The sequence below is a fragment of the Piliocolobus tephrosceles genome, chromosome 7, assembly GCF_002776525.5.
Source record: "Piliocolobus tephrosceles isolate RC106 chromosome 7, ASM277652v3, whole genome shotgun sequence".
Taxonomy (NCBI): domain Eukaryota; kingdom Metazoa; phylum Chordata; class Mammalia; order Primates; family Cercopithecidae; genus Piliocolobus; species Piliocolobus tephrosceles.
Genome location: NC_045440.1, coordinates 31,588,200 through 31,610,233, shown reverse-complemented (window position 1 = coordinate 31,610,233; position 22,034 = coordinate 31,588,200). Strand labels below are relative to the sequence as shown.

The 22,034-nt window shown below is 41.1% G+C and overlaps 1 non-coding gene across 1 annotated transcript; it reads right to left on the bottom strand.

Moving 5' to 3' along the window:
* Positions 1–459: 459 nt before the first annotated feature.
* Positions 460–562, bottom strand: LOC111544211. Its single transcript, XR_002732073.1, has one exon. It is a non-coding gene; the product is annotated as a U6 spliceosomal RNA (small nuclear RNA).
* Positions 563–22,034: the final 21,472 nt, after the last annotated feature.

The following is a 22,034-nucleotide window of genomic DNA, read 5'->3' as shown; positions in this document are numbered from 1 at the left end:
TTTATTTCAATCTATTTTCTCTATTGTTATTTGGGCAATGTCTAATGTTTTACCTTCCAGATAACTGATTCTTTCCTCTTTCCCATCCATTCTTACAGTCAGACTACTCACTGAGATTTTTATACTGACTATTTATTGTATGTTTTAGTTCTATAATTTCCATTTTATTCTCCTTTATGTCTTCTATTTCTTTCTTGAAACTTTATACCTCTTTGTTGAAATTTACTATTTTTTTCACCTATTTCAAACATGTTTATATTGCTCATTGGAGCATTAAAAAAATTATGGCTCCTTTAAAAATTTTTCCCAGTAAATTTCAACATCTCTGTCAGTGGCACTTACACCTATTGATTGTCTTTTTTCATTTAGTTTGAGATCTTTTTGGTTCTCAGTATGATGAATAATTTTTTTTTATAGAAACTGGGTCATTAAAATATTATGTTTTGAGATCTTGATCTTTTTTTCATAGAATGCTTCATGAATTTCCATGACATCCTCGTGCAGTGGCCATAGTAATCTTCTCTACATCATTCCAATTTTAGTATTTGTGCTGTTGAAGCAAGAATAAGATATGGATCTTATTTAAGCCTTTTGTTCTAGCTGCTTTTCTTGCCACTGCTCCAGGAGGAGAAGGGGAGGTGTGTACTGCATCATTTCTGTCAATTGGAGGTAAAATACTGATACCTCACTTGACTTTTGATGACACCCAAGGAGGGAACTCTTCACTACTGACGGGCAGTGGTGCAAGTTCAGCTTCCCATATGGTCTCCACTGATACTGCAATGGGGGTGATTTCATTGCTGCTGGGCACTGGTGAACATCATGACTCTTCATTAGACCTCTTCTGAAACCTCACCAGCAAGGAGAAAGGGGTGTTTCATTTTTGCCTATAGAGGTGGAAGTCTACACTTTGCATGTGGTCTCCACTGACACTGTAGGAGGGGGGAGTCTTGTTACTAGCCAGTGGCAAGTTTTCTTATCTATAACGTCTTTGTCTGGCTTTAGTATTAGGGTAAGTCTGGTCTCATAGAATGAGTTTGGAAGTGCTCCTTCCTCTTTTACATTTTAGAAGAGTTTGAGAAGTGTTGGTGTTAATTTAAAAAAAATTGGGTAGAATTCACCAGTGATGTCATCTGGAAGGTTGTTGGGAGGTTTCTGATTTCGGATTCACTATCTTTACTAGTTATAGGTTGTTATGGCCTGAATTGTGTCCCCCCACTGCCATTCATGTATTGAAGTGCTAACCTCTATTACCTCAGAATGTGGCTATATTTGGAGATAGAGCTTTTAAAACAGTAATTAAAATGAGATTTTAGGGGTGGCCCTAATCCAATACATGTCTATAAGAAGAGACTAGGATATGGACAGAGATGCCAGATATGTGCATGCTTTGGTATTAGGGTAAGGCTCACTTCATAGAATGAGTTTGGAAGTATTCCTTCCTCATCAAACAAGACACAGAGGAAAGGCCAAGTGAGGACAAAGTGAGAATGTGGCCATCTGCATGTGGCCATAGATCTTGGAAGAAATCAAACCTTCAGACACCTTGATCTTGGGCTTCCAGCCTCCAGAACTGTGGAAACATAATTTTCCGTTGTTTAAGCAATACAGTCTGTGGTATTTTGTTATGACAGCCCTAGTAAACTAATACGTAGGCCTATTCAGATTTTCTATTTCTTCATGAGTCAGTGTTGATAGGTTGTACATGTCTAGGAATTCATCCATCTCATCTAGGTTGCCAATTTGTTGGCATACAATTGTTCATAGTACTCTTTACACTCCTTTTGATTTCTGTAAAATTGGTAGTAATGTCCCCTCTTTCATTTCTGGTTTTCATTTCTGTGGTTGGTGAGAGTAGAGGGGTTATTTTCTACCAGCTTTCTATCTTGCTAGGCTGTCCATTTCCTGATTCTTTGGCTTTCCTAGTTGCCTGCCTCTTCAGCTCCAACTGTGATATGTATTAGGCAAAAAGAAAGCCTAGGGTACTTGCCACTTTGTCATTCTTTGAATACTGAGTTCCTTAGTCAGTCTACTACATTTATAATATGAAGGATAAAGAGCTGTACTTTTCAAAAGGAATATGGAGAAGCACTTTTCCATCTTCCTGAGTGCAGAAATGTCAATGTTTATAATTATTTGTGAAATGTGAGGACTAGATTAGATGATTTCTAAAATCTCTTCCTGGTCTATTGATCTACAGGTTTTTTCCAGTTTTGAAACAGCAAGATCCTAATTAAATAAAGGTAGCCACTTTTCCCTTTAGGTGGGGAGTAAGTAGACTAAGACTCAGCACTCACATCAAACCAAAGGCAGAGGATTCATCATCCTATCTTTCCTTTTTCTTTTATTACACTTTAAGTTCTAGGGTACCTGTGAACAACATGCATGTTTGTTACATAGGTATACATGTGCCATATTGGTGTACTGCACCCATTTCTAGGTTAGCGGTAAAGTTCAGGAGTAAATGTCTTCCTTTTTCATTCACTCTCTTCACTCCCGGTGAATGTGCACTGTAGGCAGAACATCTTTGCTAACGTTTTGTTTTCCCCTAATATTCTGGTTACGCTGTTGTCAAACAGGAGCCTGATCAGTGGCATAGGAGGTTCAGAAGAGAGACAGGCCACGATTCTCTTTGCCCTACCTGTCTCTCCCCTTTTGGTAACCTTGTTATTGCCTTGGCCCTCATGCCTTGGCCCTTCAATGTTCCTGCTAATGTCTACTCTTGGGCAGGATAACTTCAGTTCCTTTCTCACTATCAGGAACAGTTCTCCATATCAGGAACAGTGCCTTTATATTCACTGCAATTCTGTGACTTCATCTGCCATTTTTTGCTGACCTGGCCAAGAGCTGGCATAAACCTTTTTGAGGGTGAAATCCCCAGCATGTCCTCCCAGGCTCTCTGAATACCTTTTTATGTTATCCTCAAACCTCCCCTGAATCCAACAGACCCAGTGGTTTCCTGGAACTGGCTCCCACTAGCTTATGAGACCCAGTTGTTAAACTTTTAAAAAATGTGTGAGCTGGTTGTTAAAAACAGACACTTTAAAAAATTAAGTTACATAAACTTACAATCAAATAAATAATATTAAAACAAAGGTTAAAAATACTCAAAATTCACCACTTCCCAGTGATGTATTATAATTTTCCAGTACCTGTCCTCTGGAGGTTATTTCTCTCTGTTGCACGTATACGTTGGAAATGTCTTAGGGTGGGGTGCCCCTGCCCAATTCCACTTTCAGTGATTTCACACTGGGAGCTTGAAACCAGTCATGATGGGAGTATTTGTAACAAGGAAGTTAAAAAATGCTACAAACCAGGGCAGGATTTATCATTTTGTTGACTATCTAGACTTTAAAAAATGATAGAGAAATGTTAATAATATGGGTTAAATTTAAAATGTGTCATGTCTGTCACTGCATTATGAATAACACAGAAATTGAAGAAATAGTCCTTCAGTATTCAACATGACGGTTGACCTTTGAACAACATGCGTTTGAACTGCATGGGTCCACTTATACGTGGATTAAAAAAAAAGTTACAGCAGTGTGCCTGCCTCTCCTGCCTCCTCTTCCACCTCTTCTGCTTCTACCACCCCAATATAGAAAGACCAACCCCTCTTTTTCCCCCTCCTCTTCAGCCTATTCAGCATGAAGATCGTGAGGATGAAGACCTTTATGATGATTCACTTCCACTTAATAAATAGTAAATATATTTTCTCTTTTTGATGATTTTCTTAATTTTCTTTTTCTAGCTGACTTTACTGTAAGAATACAGGATATAATACCTGTAACATACAAAATATGTGTGCATTTGCTGTTTATGTTATCGGTAAGTCTCCCAGTCAGCAGTAGGCTATTAGTAGTTAAGTTTTTGGGGAGTCAAAAGTTATAGGCAGATTTTCACCTGTGCCTGGGTTTGGCACCCCTAACCAATTATTCAAAACAATTATTCAAAAGTCAATTGTATTATTCAGTTATAAGGAAAAGTTATGTTTATGTCACTGATGAATGAGTGAAATTCTAACATGTATCTTTGTTGTTTCACTATTGCTTTATTCATTAATATAAATAAAAATAACCAACGTTCATGTCAGAATTACATTCATGTCATCAATGACTTGAGTGGTTTAATTGCCAAATTCCATGCTAATTAGGCACTTAGTCATATCTGTCAAAACATTGTTGAATTGCAATTATGGGTTAGCAATCAACACCAAAGTTTGGTAAAAATAAGCATAGCCATTCTGTGAGTCAATTTCTACATAGAATTTACAATAAAATATGTTGTACATTTCATTATTGTGCTGCAATCCTTTTTATCAGTAAAATGTATAAGATACACACACACACACACACACACACACACACACATATATATATATATATATTTTTCCTGGATAGCTGGTTTCTAAACATGTATCAGCATACCATTGTTCAGATCTTAACTCTTATCAAGGCATTTCAGATGCCTTATTTTTAAAAGTTCCTTTTACAGCTAGAAGATGCACTTCAGGCAGTTTTAATTGTGAAAAAGTCGGCTCCCATGACTCAATTCTTCTCAAAGCCTCCTTATAGAAATGTGCTCAAAACGTAATCCATCAATTTACCAGCAGGTGTCACTGTGGTGTAGGGTCATAGCCAGAAGGCGTCTCACCTTATGCCTCCCAGAGGAGTATTGTTGGAGTTGAACTGCTTCCAATTAAGTTACACACTGAACAACTCCTGAAGTCACTTTCTGGAAAGACAATGCCACATCCAAGTTCTCTGACAGAAAGCAGCGAAGTAAACAGAGGCTGGTTCTGTTTGCTTATTTTGTAGTTTTAACTCTGCTATTATGTTTATGTCCAGAAAGCCCGAAGATCTTCTGTTTAGCTCTAGAACTGTATATGACCTTGCTATTCTATTCTAAGTGTGGCTCATGGACCAGCATCATAGGTATTAGCTCAGAACATGTTAGAAATGCAGAATCTCAGACCCTGTCCCGGACCAGTGTACTGCTTAAGAATCTGCAACTTGGTTGGGTACTGTGTCCCACCTGTAATCCCAGCACTTTAGGAGGCCGAGGCAGGCAGATCACTTGAGGTCAGGAGTTTGAGACCAGCCTGGGCAACGTGGTGAAACTCTGTCTCTACTAAAAATACAAAACGTAGCCGAGTGTGGTGGCGCATGCCAGTAATCCCAGCTACTTGGGAGGCTGAGGCAGGAGAATTGCTTGAACCTGGGAGGCAGAGGCTGCAGTGAGCCAAGATCATGTCACCGTACTCCAGCCTGGGCAACAGAGTGAGACTCTGCCTTAAAAAAAAAAAAGGAATCTGCAACTTAATAGGGTCACCAGGGGATTCTTATGCACATTCAAGTAAGAGTGAGAAGCACTAGTGTATGGGACCCCTATGCTGGTAGTTACTGTACAGCTATGAATAAGATAGAATGGTAACTTTCAGCTTGTTGGCCAAGAGAATAGAGTTAGTGGGAAAGGAAGTGACGCTTCCCAAGATGATATTTTCCTTAGTGCATGTTGGATTGTCTATTTTTTTTTCTTTTTCTTTTTAAAAAAATTTAGGAGAGAAGAACTTTTCTAGGTCTTTCCCTACATAACCTGACCCCAGCAAATTTCTTCAGTGTTATTTCTTGCCATTTCCCTTCCTCACTCTGTATTTCAGCCATACCCAATTATTTGCCAATACGGTCTTCTTAGAACCCCAGTCTGATTATGTCATTCTATTGCTTAAAGGGGCTTCCTCTTGCTCTTAGGGTATGGACCTGAATCTGTGCCATGATTTGCACATGATTTGGGTCCAGTGTCATCTTGCTTTCCAGTCTCACTTCTCGGCACCCCTCTCCTCCTTATATTCAGTGCTCAGCTCCCCTGGGCTTTATGCCTCAAGTGTACCCCACTATTTCCCAAATCTGGGTCTTTGCCTATTCCATGTGCTCTCCCAGGAACACTCTGCCACTGGTCCCAGCTCTTCTGTTGCCACATTAATACTCTCTGAAGAACCGGGGAAGCCTTTTCTGAGCCCCTTCATTATATGATCCCCGACTCTTCGCATTTTCATTTCACAGTGTTTATTATGTTTGGGATTACTCTTTTCTAGACATCTCTTTTCCCCTGTAGATGATTTCTCTATAAAGGAAGGGAGTATGTCTGTCTCTTCATCCAAAGGTCCTACCAAGTCCTTCAACCCCCCTACATGGTCTAATGTCCTTACCTCCCTAGTCCATGATCTTATCACTTTTTCTCCCATCCTTTCCACTCTGCCTCTGTTCTCCTTCTTGTTCCTGAAACATACCAACTTTGCACTCGCTGATCCTTCTGCTTAAGTCCCTTCCTCGCTTTCTTCAGGCCTTTTAGCCTTCTGGGCTGACCCCTAGTCATTCTGCTAGAGGCAGAACTAATGGGAAGTTCGCTGATATGCCTTGGTGTAAGGCTTGTACCACATCTGCCTTTTGGTGGAGCATTTTGTTGCCCACCAACAAATGGAAAATAGCTGATCTATCTTGTAGACATTTAACAAAGGTATGACTCTGGCTGAAATTCTTTTCTCCCTGAACTTCAGGTTTCTATGATTGGCTTCTACACAAGCTCAAGCCCGAAGATGAAGGAGAACAGATATGTGCAGGTTGTGGATGGAGTAGGGAAGAGGGCACCATTGGCCATGGGAAACGAAGGGCTGGGGCAAAAGAGACTTGAAAAATGGGGGAGTTGTAATGGCAGTGAGAGTTGTTTGTTGTTTTTTGGCCTATCTGTCTGTTAAGGCTGAGAAATGGTTAAGGCCCCTTCCTTACTCATTACACATGAGTTTACAAAAATAATATTGTTGATGCAGAAGAGAAACTAAAATAAAGCCAAACAATCTATGTTGTGCTTTTCCTTAGCATGAAAAAATTGTTGCTTAGAGAACAAATGTGTGCTTTTACTTCTCCTTCATTCAGCTCCCTACTTAGCACCCACTCACGCTATGAAATTTCTTACATTTAAGACTGACCTCCTTCCCTTTCCTTTCCTTCCTCCCTCACTTCCTTCTTCCCTCCCTCCCTTTCTTTCTTTTTCTTCTTCTTCTTCTTTTTTTTTTTGCTTTCAGATAGAGTCTTGCTCTGTTGCCCAGGCTTGAGTGCAGTGGGGCGATCTTGACTCACTGCAACCTCTTAGGTTTAAGTGATTCTCCTGCCTCAGCCTCCCAAGTAGGTGGGACTACAGGCACACGCCACCATGCCTGGTTAATTTTTGTATTTTTTTTTTTTTTTTTTTTTTTTTTTAGTAGAGACAGGCTTTCACCATGTTGGCCACGTAGGTCTCCAACTCCTGACCTCAAGTAATCTGCCTGCCTCAGCCTCCCAAAGTGCTGGGATTACAGGCATAAGCCACTGCTCCCGGCTTCGTTTTTTTCTCTCTGCTGCCACAGCCGCTGCCTCCTTCTCCTCCTCCCTTTTTCCTCCTTCTCCTTCTCCTTTTCTTTTCTGAGACAAGGTCTTCTTCTGTTGCCCAGGCTGGAGTGCACAGGCTTGATCATAGCTCACTGCAGCCTCCATCTCCTGGGCCCAGTTGATTCTCCTGCCTCAGCTTCCTGAGTAGCTGGGACTACAGGTGTGTGCCACCATGCCTGGTTACTTTTAAAAATCTTTTATAGAGACAGAGTCTCTCCATGTTGCTCAGGCTGGTCTCAAATTCCTGGGCTCAAGCAATTTGCCTGCTTCGGCCTCCTAAAGTGCTGGGATTATAGGTGTGAGCCACTGCCCCTGGTAATACTTGTATTTTTCTTAAGCCAACTACATTTGCATAGGCCAAACCTCCATCCCTTGATGAATTTATCTTTCAAAATTCACAACTTAAGCCATCTGCTTCTATGTGAAACCTTCCATGATTCTTTCTCTATGAAGAATCCATTGTTCTTTCTCTACTTTGGTAGTGTATAGTTTGTCATAGTATTCAGTATTTTTTTTTTTTTTTGAGACAGAGTTTCACTCTTGTTGCCCAAGCTGGAGTGCAATAGTGTGATCTCAGCTCACTGCAAACTCTGCCTCCTGGGTTCAAGTGATTCTCCTGTCTCAGCCTCCCGAGTAGCTGGGATTACAGGTGTGCGCCACCATGCCTGGCTAATTTTTTGTATTTTTATTAGAAATGGGCTTTCATCATGTTAGCCAGGCTGGTCTCGAACTCCTGACCTCAGGTGATCCACCTGCTTCGGCCTCCCAAAGTGCCCAGCCTTATTCAGTATTATATATAGTTAATTTAACTGAATAAATATTTGTTACATGTCTACATTTGTTAAATGTCTACTTCCTGCTGTTCTAGGAAGTATGCTGGGTGCTGGGGTTAAAAAGGTGAAAAACCATAGTGCCTCCCCATAGAGACTTCACAACCAGGTTGGGAGACCCAATCGAGATGAACAAAATAGAAAGAAAACCACAGACTCAGAGATGTGAAACACCACGGCAGGCCTGGGACGGGGCTCCTGGCTCAGGATGACTGGAAAATGGGTTTTTAAGGAAGGGAGGAAAAGGGGCCAGGACAGGAGGTGAAGGGAGCCGAAGGCAACAGCAATGATAATATGAACTACGATTACATTTATGTGCCAGGTGCTGTGCAAAGTGGTTCCCAATAACACTGAGATGTTCAGTCACTTTTGCAACACCACAGAGCTTGTTAGTGGTAGAGCCAGAATTTGAATTTTATCATAGGTAAATTATCAGGCCAACAAGCATTTAAAAGACGTCTTCAATGTGTGAGGCACTTTTCTAGCTAATGTGCATGTTTGTCTTCCCTGCTAACCTATGATTTCTTTGAGGGATGGGAATTTTGTTTGTTGTGTCTGTTTTGGGACAGAGTCTCGCTCTGTTACACAGGCTGGAGTGCAGTGGCATGATCTTGGCTCACTGCAACCTCCACCTTCCGGGTTCAAGCGATTCTCCTGCCTCAGCCTCCAGAGTAGCTGGGATTACAGGCACCTGCCACCACGCCCAGCTCATTTTTGTATTTTTAGTTGAGATGCAGATTCACTGTGTTGGCCAGGCTAATCTCGAACTCCTGACCTTGTGATCTGCCCGCCTCAGACTCCCAAAGTGCTGGGATTATAAGCGAAAGCCACCGCGCCTGGCCTGGAAATCTTTTTATATTTACCTTTGTCAGCCCCACATCTAAGAGAATGCTTGGAATGAAGCACACATTAAAAAAATTGTAGTTTCTTTTCCCCTTTTCCACTTTGCCTTACTAAAGCATTGTCCACCCTCTAATTGATAAACACCAGCATCTTCCTCTCATCTCTTCCTTCTATTATTATTATTAGTTAAAGGGTAAAATGATCTGGGGTGGAGAAGACCTTCCTTCTATTAGTAAGTATTTGTTGGATAAGGAGAATTACAAAGTAAAAAGGAATATTATTGTTTTATTATCCCTTAGGTTAAGGTTTTGCTTAAGTGAATCCTTGGACAGAAAGTAACTAGAATGTTCTTTGAAAAGAAAGACCCATTTATAAGAAATACCAAAGCCCCACAGTTATATTGATGGCAGCCTAGAAACACATTAAATCTTGCAAGAACACCTCATTATGAGCACTTACAATTCTTGGCTGTTCACATTTACTTAAGAATAAAATGAAAATAAGGGGAGGCGCCTCTGTCTTCCTTCTCTGTGGCATTGCTTATAGCAGTGGGGACTCCAAGTCACATTATGTCATGAATAGGGAAATCAGTCTAGCTTTCCCTTTGCAGTACTGAGCAATTGTGTCATAGAGGTAATAGTTACGGGTCCAGTATCATAAGAGGAATAAAGAGAAGTATTCAGTGGAAGGCAATTTCCAGCTTTCCAGCTCCTACATAAAGATAACAGCCACTCCTTTAATAGACCTTATAAGAATTAGATTTTGTCTCAGAAAATTCTGCTAGTGCTTAGCTTTCTGGAAATGTATTTGAAAATAATCAGTTACTCTTAGACTCTCTGGACGTCCTGTTATATTTCACATTTTCCCATAGATAAGTATGGCCAATCAATAGCAATACGTCTTCCCCATCTTTTCCATCCCGAAGTACTTGTTTGTTTCTAAATGTTTTTCATGCAACTCCTAGAGATGCGAAAATAAAGAAATTGATTGAGAAAGACAGGACACTTGATGTAGATATTTGACAGGTGGTATGTGTGTACAATTCTTGAGTATGATATACACAGCCCAACAGTCTTTGGAAAAATATATTTCCATATGATGTCCAATAGATTCACTAGGCATTACATAAAATACCTAAATGTCACATGAAATATCAAAATTATGTTAGGTAATATCTTAGGTAAAATGAGAGCATTTTAATACAGAAATAAAAAAGTGTATAGGGGTCTTTACTGATGGATGGGTGTCTGCCCAGGCTCCTCTTTTTAGGGAATGCCCTCTCCCTTGCCCCCACATCTCTGTGGGTGCTGCTCTGCCATTCACTGTGTGCTCCTTTTCCCTTCACAGATTTGGGTGTGGGTATAACAATGGTCAACCAGTGTTCTGTGTCTCTCTGACCATGACAATAGGTTCATGTTTGGGCACAAGACTCACCAGCTAATAAAGGGTTGTGACTTCTATTTCTCTGCCAGGGATGGCTTTGGGCTGGGGGTAGTTTTTAGATTAGGTCTTACTCCATGCATGAAGGTGAACAATACAGCAGGTATCCATGCAGACAGCCTGTTGACTCATTGACTATTCCCTCCGTGGGATCTGTGCCCAGAGAACACTCTTCATTGCATACTGTCCAGAGTGCCCCATGGAACCACCCCCATCTGAAAGGCTCTGGGCACAGCTGCAGACTTCTGTTTTCCACCTGTCTTCCTTTCCACCCTGACTTGGGGAATTCTGAAATTCTGAATAAGTGAGCTGCTTTTTTTTTTTTTTTTTTTTTTTTGGCTTACAGACAAAGCAGAAGTAAAACCTTCCTGGATAATATCTCAGGTTTCAACCACTCCATGCTCTAATAGATGGAGTTAAATGTGGACATGACTGGACCCCATAGAAAATCTTTTATTGACCCTGAGTGACTGTGGGTTCATCCGATGACACCGTAGGAGTCACCCCTCCTTGGACAGCCTGTCCTGGAAATTCTATTTCACCAAGAAACATGTAAGCTGTCTTGAATGAATTTAATCAGCTTTGGATCCACTTGAGAGATAAGAGAAGAAGATCGCTACTTTTCCCAGAAAAGAATAAAAGACTAAATAAGAAGAGTTATTTATACTTCTGGCTGTCACCTTCAGCAGGCAGTTAAGATTGCCCTATTGAGTGGCCTCTGCTTATAATAGAAGAAGTGAAGGCAGAAAAATGGAGTTAATGTTGCCATGAGACATGACAAAGCCTCTGGTTTCCAGGATCAGCCTGAAATGAATTAAAGCCAAATTCTACCAACAAATCTGTCATGCTGCCCTGAAAACAGGAAGTCTAGGCTGGGCCAACAGGAATTAGTCACGGTACACACTGGCAAACCCTCCCAGATGAGGGCATGAAAAATGTGCTTCATCTGCAAAAATCAACTTTTAGAATTTGTGCAGTGTTTTCCATTACCCACTTTCCTTCCTCCAAAGGCCAGTCATCAGATATGCTTGGCTTACTTAGGCTTCTGCTGCACCATTAAGTGTATGAACTTGTGTGTGAAATGGAATCCCATCTAGCTGGGTGCCCTTGGATAAATGACCTCATTTTTCTGGACCTCAGTTTTGTTTTCTGAAATAGGAGGAGCTTGGCATCTTGTGATCATGAGACTTCTACTTTCTTGGGGGTTAGAAAATAATATATCGGACAGTCATTGAACACCCACAAAATGCTCAGTACTGTGCTAAGAAATGGAGGTAGCAAATGAAGAAGATATATTCCTTTAAAGAGTTTCCAGTGTCTGCAGGGAGACATATACTTAGAGAAATGTATTATGAAAATGCTGTTAAGGCCAGCAGAAGTCTACATATATAAGGCATTTTATAGTGTGTCACAATGAAGTTTTTCTTGACCCTGAATTTAGCCAAGGCCCAAAGCTGAAGAAAAAGGCCCTATATACATTCCATCCCAAAGAAGCTCTTCAGCAAACAAGGCCAGTGTCATTTCCCCAGGGCTCACTGGGCGACCAGAGCAGTGCAGGTTCCAGTTCACCTCTTATCGCACCACTCCCTCCTTTCAGGAGAAGGGGTCCAAAAGGTTGGGGAGGGGTGGGCACAGTGGCTCACACCTGTAATCCCAGCACTTTGGGAGGTAGGGGCAGGAGGATGGCTTGAGGCCAGGAGCTCAAGACCAGCATGGGCAACATAGTGAGACCCCATCTCTACAAAACATTTTATAAAATTAGCTGGGCATAGGCCATGCTTTTGTAGTCCCAGCTACTTGGGAGGCTGAGTGGAAGGACTGATAAGCCCAGGAGTTTGAGGATGCAGTGAGTTATGATCTTGCCACTATACTCCACCCTGGGTCACAGAGGGAGATCCTATTTCAAACAAACAAGCAAACAAACAAAAAGGAAAGGTAGGACAGTCTTGGCTACATGAGCACAGCAATATTCCAGGTGAGAAGCTATGACCTCCCATCCCTAAAGTCAGGCAAAGGAAGTTCTAAAAGAATTTCTTGTAAAGACTGGAGGCAACTTCAAGCTGTGGAGGTTGGCATCTCATCCCTTGACTGGGTGTGTGCTAAGCTGTCAAGTTCCCGAAAATACTCCGAGCTGCTGAGCTCAGTAGGAAGTAGACATTTAACAAATATTTGTTCAATTAAATTAACTATATGTAATACTGAATACTGTGTTGAACAAATAACAAATATTTGTTCAATTAAATTAACTATATGTAATACTGAATATATGACTAAAACCACTGTGGTTTTATATCTGTCACATTTGAAATGCCTATTAGATACTCAGATAGATGTAGAGTGGGGTTTTGGAGTCTCAATCTTGAATTAGGGCACTATGACTTAAGGGTGCTGGAGGGCCATGCTGGAGCCCCAGTGTAAGAGTGTCTACATCGTCCCTTTCAGTCCCAGACTCTCACATGTTCTCTGAGGTTTGGGGCCATCCTTAAACCAAGAGAGTTTGGATCTGGAGATTTCTGAGGATGAAAGGCCTTCTGGAGTAGGTCATGCAAACACGCTTGAAATATATTGTGGTACCAAGTGTTAGGGGAAAAGATAGGGTAATTTGTATTTTATCCCAGTTCTTCATAGGCCTTACTTAGAAGGTGTCAGAGAGGACCTGACTCCAGCAGTCCCGGCAGCTCCATACAAAGAGCACCAGGTTTGGTGGAGAAGCAGCAGCTGTGGTCTGCCTAGTGAACAACTGCACCAAACAGTGCATGGCTTGACCTGAAAACCCAGGTGGGGGCGGGGTGTGTTCAGATGGTGGAACCCTTCTGGGAGAGGTCCTCAGTTATGGAGGGGGCTGGATCAAAGCCATTATCTTCCTGGAAATATCATTCACACAATTAACTGGAAGCCACATTAGACTGAACCAGAGTGAGTCCAGAGAGAGCCCCTACCATGTAAGGAGATTCTCATCCACTATCCTTTCTCCCAATACTTAAGGAACTTCAGGCTAGAAAAAGGAGCAGGTGTCTTGGATCCAGACCAAGAGATATTCTTGTATCTAACAGGTACTAGATATTGACTGAACCTGCTACAATATTGTAAAGGGAGCCACTGCCCTTTGTGGTAGAGAAATCAACACAGCCCAGTTGAAGGTTTTACTGGGGTAAAAATACTATTCTCTATGTACATTTCAGTGAGCTGAGAAACTTTAAAAAATAAATTAATGTATCATGGTGGTGATGGTTAACTCCAGTTGGGAGCATTCAAGCACTCATAGTCAAACAGAGGACACAGGCTCAGTTAACTTCAGGACAAATAATAATTGATAAGTGATAGATGTTTTAATAATATGGTAGTAGGGAAAATGAAGGCATACCAAATGAATTCTGATTGGGGGTGGACTGCCCCTCTGATGGGGTGATATTTGAATTGAGTGTGAGAAATTTAAGAGAAAGAGCAAAGGATAAACTTATAGGTACAAGGACCAAAATCAGCAAGACACAGAGAGAGTGAAAAGTGTGGTAGTTGGCTATGATTGAGACAGAAAAAGGGAAAAGGGGGATGTGGGCACCGGAATAGAGTTCAGAGCCTTTCCAATCTGGCTTGACCCAACTTTTTAGCTTTAAGGAGAGTGGATTTTATACTTATAGACAATAAAAAGCCATTAAAGTGTTTGAGAACATCTTTTAGGAAATTTTAAGCTATTTACTCTGTCAATATTGTTGAAGGAGGGTTAGAAGAAGAAGAGAACAGAGAAGGGGTGATCACATAGCAGGATTTTGCAACTGTGCAGCTCAGAAGTAGTAAGTGTCTGAGACAGGCCTAGCACTGGGAATGAAGATCAGGCAGCAGCTCTTCTAATAATTTGAAAGTGATTGGATGAAGGTAAGAGCTGAGAAAGAAGGAGTGGGCAGCTATGACTTCCAATATGGTCTATTACGTAGGTGATGGTGCTGTGAGACGGGGGAGAGTTTGTAGGAGAAGAATGCGGGTGGCGGGGGGTGGGAATAATAATAATAATAGCCAACATTTGTTATGCATTCACTATGTTCCAGGGACTTTTAAAAGTGTTTTGCATGTAATAACTCATTTAATCTTCACCACACCCTTATGAATAGATACTATTACTTCATTTTATTGATGGGGTTTAGATAACAAATTTGGTTTTATATTTGTCACATTTGAGATGCCTATTAGACAATCAGATAGATGTAGAGTAGGGTTTTGGAGTCTCAATCTTGAATTAGAAAGTGAGTTTTGGCTGGACATTTGAAATTATGGCACATATACAAATCCTTGCATCCTAAAAAGGGTCCAGGGAGAGCATGTTCTATTACAACATCGAGGGAGACCCTGAGAAACTTGGAACTCCAATGCTAAAACGACAGAGACGGGAAGAGACTGCTATTTGCTCACGATTATCTATGTTCTCTACCTCCTGGGCACCCAGTTAGGTGACATTTCCAGCCTCCCTTGCTGTGAGGTGTGGCTGATTTCTTCTAGCCAGAGGAATGTGTGAGGAGAATTGATGTGGTCATAGTTCATGCAACCTTTCACGTGGGCTTTTTTGTGCTTCTTACCACATCCAACTGACTGGGATGGAAACCTCCAGGGAGTCTATGGACATCACATGTTGAAAAAACTTCCATCAGCCTCCTCTTTGAGTGCCTGTGTAGGGCAGGGCATTCCTTCCCACCATCCAGCCCTGATTCCTTGAAATTGCTCTGGGCTGTTAGATGAGCAAGAAATACATGTCTGTGGTACTTGAATCATTGTATATTTCTGAATTTATTCATTACAGTAGTTACCTAAGCAGAGAGAACCTAAAGCATGAAAGAGGGGTGAGAACTTATCCATACAGTTGCATCATCTTATGTAGACTGAATATTTCCTTCACAAGGCAGCATGTGCCTAGGTTGAAATAAGTCAAAAAAGTTACTTCATTTATTATAAGGTTTCTGACAAGAGAGGTAAAGATCTAAATCCTGGGGTGGCTGTTTTAAAAACTGATATCCCCATATCCCTTCCCAAACTTCTGATTTGGTGGACTGTTATATATTCTTGAATTGGGAGTAGGTCTAGAGTGAAACCTTCCACTATCTGTGGTAAGAACAAGCTCATTACTTACTCCAAGGCATCTGACTTGCACATATTCTGTGCTGTACAATAGATCAGGGTCCCCTTTCTTTGCAGGCACAGCACAAAGTGAAGGTCAATCAGCCCGTAATTACAGGAACATCGCTGTGTTGAAAGCAGACTTCATTACCCTTTGTGAGTGCTACCTGATATTGACTGAGCACTCATAAGAAGAAAAAACCTTCACGCACCCTGCTGATTTGCAATGCAATGCAACGCACTGTCATTCCTGTGGAGGATGTACGAGAACTTTGGTTGAAAATAAGGCATGTTTCCAACAGCATTTTGCCCAGAATATTGTGATGAGTTTTGCAGACATGAAACATACTGTCCACATCATCAAGACACATAGTTCAGATATTTTCTAGGACCAGCTGCTAAGTCATGACTCAGACACATGCCTTACTACAAATTCCAGCTCAAGCCACCTGCAAGTTTTAACTGTGTGTGTGGTGTGCATGCGCTTGTGTGTGTGTTCCTGTTTCCTTGCAAGTGGGAGAGCCACAGAGATTGGACACGGAAATGAAATGCCCAAAAGGGCAATTAAAATAATTGTTGCCCACTTGTAAAATTGGCATCCTCACGACTAAGATAAGCTTGGGCAGCAAAACACTTAGTTGTCATTGAAAAAAAAAAGCTCCACATATTGGGAAAACCCACCTCAGAAACAAAATCTAACTCACAGTGAGCTCTGAAGGAGAAAAGGAGGAATTGAATGCACCTCTCTCGCCAAGCATATCTGTGAGACAGCCAGTCTCATAAATTTCAGATCAACTTAGTTTGGCCTCTAAACTAAATCTGCCTTAATGCTATTTGTAGATATAGATTGCTGTCTTTTTCATTACCGTTATCAAATGATGCATTTGCGGCTCAGCTCTGAGCTCCTTGACCCATTAAGTGGATTAGATTGCCTGTTGCCTTTGTCCTTTTGGCTTTTGCTTTATCCTCAACTATTCTATCCTTTTATACTACATATATAATATGCATGCATTATTATGTATGGTATGCACATATACCTGCCTGCCATCCCAATTAGCCTGACAACCCCATCCCTTCTGTTTTATAAGAGGACTGTGTTCAAATATCTTATCAGAGTCATCAATCCTTCCCTGTAGCAGCAGCAGCAGTAGAAATCCTCTGAGAAATGGCATGTCACAAGCCCAGCTCAGGGCCCTTGTAGAGCTACACTCAGCAAATTGAAGATCATGCTCCCTATTAAACTCGTGGCTGGTGCATCATGGGAGGTTCATTTTCAGGAGCAGCTTAGGGCCCCTCCCTTCTCTGTCTTATGCATGTTAATCACTCCTCCAGCCCACAGGAGCTGCAGCAGAAAAAATGGGCTCAGGACAAGTCCTGGTGATGTTATTAACATGAAAACTTGCTCTTATACATTTAGGGAAAAGTTAAAGGGGGAGGAAATAAAAGGGAAAGATGAAGACCAAGAATTCAGTCCTGATTCTTGAAACCAAATGATAGCTCCAGCAGGGTTGGCTGTGGACATAATAATTTTCCATTTTTATTCCATTAAGTATTTGTTGAGGGTCGATCACGTGCGGTATACTATGCTGGGTATTAAGTATGCAGTGGTGAGCCAGATAGATGCTCATTGCAGCAACTAATCATGGAGATATATAGTTAAATAAGCCATTTTATTAAAAGGTAGTAACAGTTGCTGTGATATGGCTGCTTATTATATAAGCATTCAAAAGGTGCACCTAAGTATTCTAGGGGAATCAAGGAAAGCTGCCCCGAGGAAGTGACATTTAGGCTGAGACCTGGCAGAAGAGTAGAGGAGTTATTTTCCTAGGAGGTCCCCATGGTTTTGGTAGGCAATAAGGAATACTTGTTAGTCTGTCTCCAAGATGGCCACCATCAATTCCTTTCTTCAGGCACAAGCATATCATTCCCCCATTGAGAAATGGAATCTATTTCCTTACCTTTGAATCTGGGCTGGTCTTAGTGACTTGGCTTGACAATGTAATATGCCAGAAGAGATGGTCTGGGACTTTCAAGAACATCGTTGGGGAGAGCCGGTGACCGAATAAGAAGTCCAACTATCCTGAGACCACCCTGCCAAAGTCACATGAAGTTATCTTAGAGGCTGAGATGCTGTGGAGGGAGGGAGAGAAAAATGAGTAAGGGAGGAGAGAAAGAGACGTCAGGTAGGACTGAAGCATCAGATGTGTGAGTGAAAAGCCATTTTGGAAGTGATCTACAAGCCCCAGCTGCTCTAGCTGGTGCCATGTGACAAACCCTTCAGCTGTATCTTTTCTGAATCCTTGACTCAAAAACAACGCTTGTTATAAGCCAGAGAACTTTGAGTGGCTTGTTATGTAGTAATAGCCAACTGGAAGAGAATTGCTGCTACTTGAGAACTTGCACCTGGGGAACTATACTTAGCTTATTCTTACCTAGACCTGGTTCAGAGGATGAGATCCTGGACTTCCATACCTGAGCCAGGGGCCATATTGGGATGAGATTTGGAAGTCTTAGAAGGAGTGGTGAGAGTATTCTGCACGTGGAGGTCTTATGAATCATTAGTAGCCAGAATATTGATGGTGGTAGCTAGCCTCTAAAAATGGCGTTCCAATGAGCCAAGCCTCCCAGTATTCCTACCCTTATGTAGCCCTCTCCACTTGAATCTGGGCTCATCCTGTGACTTACTGTTAAACGATGAAATGTTTCAGAAGTGATAACTTCTGAGATTAGAAACCTTGTAGCTTTTGTCTGAGCCTCTTGGAAAGCTTGGTTGTCTGACTCTACCTCTTGTAACTCAGCTGCCATGAAGTCTAGCTACGAGAAGCCCAAGCCTCATGGAGGCCATGTGTTTTGGTTTAAAGCTCCACTTCAGCTTCCAGTCTTTAACTGACATCAACTGCCAGCCATAAGTGCACTATTTTAATCGTTCAGCCCAGTTAAGCTTCACATAGTCACAGCTCCATTGACGTGAGAGATCTCAACCAAAAACTACCTAGCTTGGTCAAAGTAACCCCAGAACTATGAAAGGTAAGAACTAATTATTAATTTAAACCACTGAGTTTTGGAGTAGTTTACTGTGCTGCAATACAAGAGAAACCATTGCAACTAGTGTTTGACTGGAAAGAATCCATTATACAACCTAACATGCCAGAAGAATTTAAACTTGGTCAACACCCCAGAATTAAAAAAAAAAGTATCATTCTGGGTACTGACAGCTAAATCAACTCTCTTAGGCTAGTTCCAAATTATTGGAAAATGATCTCATTATCGTTGATCATAACTTCATTTTGTTCTACTTCAATGTTGGGTTATACTTTTCCCCTACTTTATTTTGAGAAGTGAACACAAAAATGTGTATCAGATGCCTCCCTTCCATATGTGTTAGCAATCAAAGTGTCAATCAGTTCATCAGCAATTAAAAGTTTAACATCTCATAAGATCATTTATAAGATCTCATATAAATGACATACACATGGTATACTCTCTGTTCTTAGATACCCAAAGCATTTCTTAATACAGTCTTTCTAGGCAGTGAATGGAAAACACAAAGCTATAAGCAGGGGATGGTATGGTCTATCCCAGTGTCTGGCACATAGTACATCCTTAGTGACTCTCTATTCCATGCATCATGAATTCAATTATTCATTATGTCAGTGCCAAGAACTGATCAGTAACTCAAGTCCAGGTGCAGCTATGTATAAATTCTACATCTCTTGAAGACCATGCCTCAGGAGCTGGCCTGAAAGTCTGAAAGCTCTTCAACCAGTGTCAGTATCAGGTACATTTATATATATATAAAAATATATAATATGTAATAAATATATCATATTAATTATAATATAATGCATTTATCATATTAATTATAATATAACAATTACATATAATTATATAATAAAATATATACTATATAATATAATTATATATAATAATTACAATTAATATACTAGATGATAATCATAATATATTATGTAATCATACTGTATTATAATATATTTGCATTATATTATAATAATATAATAATTCATACACACATACACACATATAAATACATATATACATGTGTGTATGTATGTGTAAAATCTTGTCTTCCCCTCACTCTTTTTCCTTTTTGTGCAAGGGAATGTGCTAGACATTGTAGGATTTGTATAAATATTTATTTCTAGCCAGAGCTCTTAAGCATGCCCAACATTCTGAATTACTCAAACTTTCCTTTTTAGGTTAAGTGAAACAGTATATTATTGTGGAGTAGTTTAAACTTCAGATGAAAAGACCCTCAATAAATACAAAACAGCAGGAAATAAAATAAGCCTAAGCACTCTGCTGCACTTTGGAATTCTTATATGTGGACTCAGATACAGAGACATAGAAGCTGATCCAAAGCATAGATAACAGACTATTTATGTCCAGAGCATCAAAAGACCCCACTCTCCCACTTGTCTGACACTTTGCCTGCAATTCTACTATGAAAGGCATTTCTTTGAAATTGGCATTTTATTCACCAGACATTTGTTTGAAAGTATATTGCAAAAAAGGGATAATTTAACTACTGGGAAACCAACAGAAAACAGAACAGTGAACACATGGAAGGCAATTGACATGAGGATGAAGGATGGAGAAGCAAGGCTGGAAACGCCTAGTGGGGGAAATGAAGATTCTGGCAAGGAAGTCAAGTCTGAGGCTCTAGGCATGGAGGGACAGCATGATGAGTGGGTGTGTTACGGACCCAAACTGGCGTTTGCTTGCCCAGCTCAGTAAGGCCAACATCCACACTGAAGTTTTGAAGGGGGAAAAAGGAGGGTGTTTATTTGCAGGGCAACCAGCAAGGAGAATTGGGCAGCTCACACTTAAGACCTGACCTCCCTGATGGCTTACAAGCAAGGCTTTGAAAAGGCAGGGCTTATACATTTCAGGAAAGCAGATGTTACAGGTGAAATTCCAAAACAATATATGGAGGTTATACATTGGTTTGGCCTAAAAGGGTGGAGTATGTTGAAGTGAGGGCTTACTGGTCATAGGTAGATTCAAAGATTCCCTGATTTCTGATTGGCTATGGAAGTGAAGCTTTGTCTAAAAACTTGGGGTCAGCAGAAAGGAACGTTGAGGTCTGGCCTGTGGGCATGACTTCCTTCAGACCCCTCAAGAATAAATTTAGAACAAAAAATAACTATCAGAGTTCATACTGTCCTCAGTTTCCCCTTATCTGAAATTGATGTGCCAGTGGACAGTATTTTCTCTTTGGTGGGGGTCCAGGCTTCTGAAAAACAACTCAAGTACCTATGTTGTTATCTTTAGTTTTTGTGAGGAACCAAGTATTTTGTGGCTGTAACTTCTCTGGCTACTGTTTTAAGCTATTATTACTTTCTTGTCAGGTTGCTCATTTATTTGTCAAAGTTAGCTAGGTGCCTGGCATTTTCCTCGAAGGAACTCAGGATTTTCCTTTATTTTCATGCTTAGTGGGGCCGGCAGGCCCTTAAGAAAGGGGTTGGGTAGAGGCGGGGGGCGGGGGGCGGGGGGGTCTGTCTCAGTCTCAGGTGGAGGACATTGAACCACTACTTTACACATTTGCTCCAAAGTTGCCTTTGAATGGAGAATCGGACAGAATGATTACAGTGAATCCCTCAAGACAGGGCCATAGGATCATGGGAAGGAAGTGGTGAGAAATACGGGAAGAGAACAGGAAGTCATTGTTCCACTTTAATCTGTGTCACCTTGCCTCACATTCACAGATACGACGAATTTTTGCTTTTTCTTTTCTTCTTCTTCTTCTTTTTTTTTTTGTTTTTTTGAGACAGAGTCTCGTTCCGTCACCCAGGCTGGAGTGCAGTGGCACAATCTTGGCTCACTACAACCTCCACCTCCTGGGTTTAAGCAATTCTTCTGCCTCAGCCTCCCTCCCTAGTAGCTGGGATTACAGGCACCTGCAACCATGCCCATCTTTTTTTTTTTTTGTAGTTTTAGTAGAGATGGGGTTTCACCATGTTGGCCAGCCTGGCCTCAAACCTCTGACCTCAGGTGATCCACCTACCCAGACCTCACAAAGTGCTGGGATTACAGGCCTGAGCCGCCGTGCCTGGCTGAAATTTTGCTTTTTCAAAATGGTTTTCAAAACCCACTAGACCTTTCTAATATTGTTTTCACTAACTAACCATAGATGCAACCTCAGGGAGATGTTACTGCTTAGTAACCATGTCTCTCTGTGCTTGCCAAGGTAAAGTGGGGAAGATAGGAACTGGCCTTGCATAGGGAATCTTAGGAAGCTCTGCTGACCCCAGGATTCTCACCACCACCACAGAAGCAGGAACTCAATTTTCTAAGTCCACCTACTTATACAGAACCTCTCTTATCCCCATAATGACCCATATCCTGTAATAAATAGTAGATCGGTGATGAGAAG